Here is a 4,487-nt window from a genome sequence, read left to right on the forward strand (position 1 = left end):
AAAGGGGCAGGGCGATGCCCCACCAATTTGGCAAAGGTACGTGCTATAGTGCAGGGAAAAGATGAGATGCCAGCAGGTTTTCTGGAAAGATTAATGGAGGGCTACCGTATGTATACTTAGAGAGAGAGAGAGGAAACACAATAAAGAACTGACTGGGATGCTGGCCACCATAGTACAGGGCTCAGGGCAGAGTAAGTCAGGACAGAGTAAGGACCTGGGAGACAAAAGAAAACCACGGGTTGAACGAGACCAGTGTGCCTACTGCAAGGAAAAAGGACATTGGGTTAAAGATTGTCCAAAGAAGGGCCAAACGCAAGGACCTAAGAAGAAGCCCATTCCCGTTCTGTCCCTAGAGGATGAAGATTAGGGGTGTCAGGGCCAGGAGGCCCCCCCCCCGAGCCTCAGATAACCCTTAAAGTGGGGGGCCAACCAGTGACCTTCCTGGTTGCTACGGGAGCTCAACATTCAGTTTTAACTGAGGCAGAAGGACCCTTGACCTCTATCTAAAAGATGCATTCTTTTGCCTAAAGTTAAGCTCTCAAAGCCAGCCTATTTTTGCCTTTAAATGGAAAGATCCTGAGACGGGATTCTCAGGACAACTCACTTGGACAAGGCTACCACAGGGATTCAAAAACTCCCCCACCTTGTTCAACGAAGCCTTGCATCAGGACTTGGCAGAATTCCGAGTTGGCCATCCGGACCTCGTTCTCCTGCAGTACGTGGATGATTTGCTCATAGCGGCTAAGACAGAACAGGATTGTGTAAAAGGTACGGGGGCCCTGCTCGAGAGACTGGAAGGACTGGGGTATAGGGCCTCCGCCAAAAAGGCCCAAATAGGCCAGAGACGAGTGACCTATCTGGGATATCTCCTGGAAGGAGGCCAGAGGTGGCTGACGGAAGGCCGCAAAAAGGCTGTAGCCCTGATTCCAGCACCCACTAATGCCAGAGGGCTACGAGAGTTCCTCGGCAGTGCCAGGTTCTGCCGCCTCTGGGTACCCGGGTTTGCAGAGCTGGCGGCTCCCCTATATCCTCTCACGAAATCCAACACCCCCTACCACTGGGGAAAGGAGCAACAATTGACTTTTGACAAAATAAAAAAGGGCCTTATTGACCGCCCCTGCCCTGAGCCTCCCAGATGTAACCAAGCCATTTGCGCTATATACTGATGAACACCAAGGAATAGCCAAAGGGGTCCTAACTCAGAAACTGGGAAACTGCCTCCTCCTGGAAAAGGCCCGTGGCAGACTTTTCAAAAAATTAGACAGCGTGGCTGCAGGATGGCCCCCAGGTCTCCGAATAATAGCGGCTGTGGCAGTCCTGGTAAAAGATTCAGATAAGTTGGCCTTCAGCCAACCCCTCACTGTGGTGGCCCCCCACGCCATAGAGACAGTCATCCGCCAGCCCCCTGATCGATGGCTCTCAAACGCTCGGGTCACCCATTATCAGGCCATGTTACTGAATTCTGAGCGGATACGGTTCGGAACAGCTACATCCCTAAACCCGGCCACCTTGCTTCCAGAAACCGAGTCCTCCTCCCTGCTAATGCATGATTGCCACCAGATCCTAGCCGAGGTCCATGGCACCAGAGGGGACTTGACGGACCAGCCTTTGCCAGATGCTGAAGCAACCTGGTACACCGAGGGGAGTAGCTTTCTATGAAATGGTGAACGTAAAGCCGGGGCGGCCGTGGTAGATAATTCACTGTCCGGGGCATCAGCGAGGCAACGACCCAGTAGCAGAGGGGAACAGGATGGCCGATGAAACAGCACGAGCCGCTGCACTAGGCCCACAGGAGGATGGACAGAAGCCTTCCCCACCAAACGAGAAACTGCCCAGGTGGTTGTCAAGAAAATTCTAGAAGAAATTTTCCCCTGGTTTGGACTGCCCAAGGTAATAGGGTCGGACAACGGCCCCGCCTTCGTCTCCCAGGTAAGTCAGTTGGTGGCCAGATTACTGGGGATAAATTGGAAATTACATTGTGCATACAGACCCCAGAGCTCAGGGCAGGTAGAAAGAATGAATAGAACAATTAAAGAGACCCTAACCAAATTGACATTGGAGACTGGCACTAGAGACTGGGTCCAACTCCTCCTTATGGTTCTGTTCCGAGTCCGGAACACTCCCGTGCCATGGGCTAACTCCTTACGAGATTCTCTATGGAGGTCCCCCACCAGTAACGGACTTACTAGATTCTGCTATTGACCCTCTTGCTAACACTCCCGGTTTACAGGACAGGCTAAAGGCGCTCCAGATTATCCAGCGCCAGATCTGGAAACCCCTTGCAGCTGTTTACCGCCCCAGAGACACAACCTGTTCCAGATCGGTGACTCCATCTACGTCAGGAGACATCAGTCCAGGACGCTTGAGCCCCGCTGGAAGGGCCCATACACTGTACTACTGACCACCCCAACCGCCCTAAAAGTAGACGGTATTGCTGCTTGGGTCCACGCCTCACACGTCAAGCGCGCCCCATCAACAAGCACCGCTGACGCCAGCCAGGACGGACCGGGCGAGCCACTCCAATGGAAGCTTCACCGCACCCAAAACCCGCTCAAGATAAGACTTTCAAAAATTGTTCAATGAGAGTTGTTATATTCCTACCTCTCCTAGCGCTCTTCACCCCCGCCAAAGGTAACCCTCATGCCCCCAGAAGGTTAACCTGGCAGGTACTAACGTCTGGGGGTGACGAGGTCTGGTCCATAACTAAGACTGCTCCCGTGGGAACCTGGTGGCCTAACCTATATCCTGACTTATGTAAGCTAACCATAGGGGCCCCCAGCCCATGGGACCTAGAGGGATACTTCGACACCTCTAGGGCCCCCAACCGAGAAAGCCAGGGCGACTGGGATTAGACCCATGGGGAGAATGTGGCACGCCTGACAGAAGGGCCATGCTAAGCACTCTTTCCTTTTATGTCTGTCCTGAGTACCACAGAGATCTCAGGCTAAATCCCACCTGTGGAGGGGGGGAACACTTCTATTGTAAAAATTGGGGGTGCGAGACTACGGGAGACACAGGATGGGAGGCCCTCCTCCTCCTGGGATTACATCACTGTCAAGGCTAACTATACTCACCCGGGGTTACCAGGAACTCTGCAATACTACCGCCCCGATTTTAGGGACTGACTCTTACCTGGAGCCCCAGCCGGGAACTTGGTGGGCATGCAACAAAGGCCTCACCCCCTGTGTGTCAGCTAAGGTTCTAAATAGCTCAAACGACTTCTGTGTCATGGTGCAGATCATGTTCTATCACCCTGCTGAAACTCTAGAAAATCAGTATAATGAACATCCCACCCGTTTTTGGCGCGAACCTGTCTCCCTAACCCTAGCCATTATGTTGGGACTAGGGGTCGCTACTGGGGTGGGTACTGGCGCAGCTGCTCTGATCCAGGGCTCACGACGTTATCTAGAACTCCAGGCAGCTGTAGATGAGGATCTACGGGCACTAGAGCAGTCCGTTTCTAAGTTAGAACAGTCCCTCACCTCACTCTCAGAAGTAGTACTTCAAAACAGGAGAGGCTTGGATTTACTATTCCTGAAAGAGGGAGGACTGTGTGCGGCCCTGGGAGAGGAATGCTGTTTCTATGCAGGCCATTCTGGAGTCATCAGGGACTCCATGGCCAAACTCAGGGATAGGCTAAATAAAAGACAAAGGGACCAGGAGGCCCAGCAGGGCTGGTTTGAAAGCTGGTTTAACCAGTCTCCCTGGATGACCACCCTAATCTCTACCATTATGGGCCCTCTAGTTATCCTGCTCCTGCTGCTAACTTTCGGCCCCTGCATCCTCAACCGGCTGCTCGAGATCATCTGAGAAAGATTGTCTATTACCCAAGCTCTGGTATTAACTCAACAATGTCAGGCCCTCCAAACTGAAAAAATAAATGTTCCCTAAGATTTTAAGGTTAAAATCAGCCCAAACAAAGAGGAGGGAATGAAGAAACCCCCCCTGTAAGTAGGATCAGCCCTAATCCAGAGGCAGCCCATCCAGGTGCCTTCCTGAAGTTTTAGCAACAAAAAGCATTCTGTTTGTGATAAGAACCATTTCCCCCCACACCCTGATTGGAATGTCCCTGAATAGGTTCATGTTGACCTTCTGAGAAATCGGTAACCTGAATGCTATGCGACTCCCGCGGTTCTTTTGTCTTTAAGCGGGTTTTTTTTCTTTTACCTTTAAAAGATACCTGTAATTGCTAATCGGGGCTCTCTTCCTCCTCGGAGGCAGAGAGCCCGTTTACGCAAACGTTCAATAAACCCTCTCGCTAATTGCATCTGCCTGTCTGGGGTCTGAGTCTCTGGGGCGTCCATCGGGACACGTTGGCACCCGTGAGCCAGGGTCCAACATATGAAGCTATTAAGTCTTTAAAAAAATTTTTTTATCAGTGGCTGTCTATAAGCTGCCACTTCATTTTAAGAGATCAGCACCAAATGTGGCCGGATTCAAAACAGAGGTCCTGAGGCATTTCCACCATCCGTCATTCAGGTAATATA

The 4,487-nt window shown here is 51.7% G+C and overlaps 1 long non-coding RNA gene across 1 annotated transcript; it reads left to right on the plus strand.

Annotated features, from left to right (window-relative positions):
• The first annotated feature begins 621 nt into the window (after positions 1–621).
• On the plus strand, positions 622–4,267 carry LOC140600011 (uncharacterized). The gene is made up of 2 exons (XR_012003185.1): positions 622–1,929; positions 2,231–4,267. It is a non-coding gene; the product is annotated as an uncharacterized lncRNA (long non-coding RNA).
• The last annotated feature ends 220 nt before the right edge of the window (positions 4,268–4,487 follow it).

The sequence above is a fragment of the Vulpes vulpes genome, chromosome 8 (genome assembly GCF_048418805.1).
Source record: "Vulpes vulpes isolate BD-2025 chromosome 8, VulVul3, whole genome shotgun sequence".
Taxonomy (NCBI): Eukaryota; Metazoa; Chordata; class Mammalia; order Carnivora; family Canidae; genus Vulpes; species Vulpes vulpes.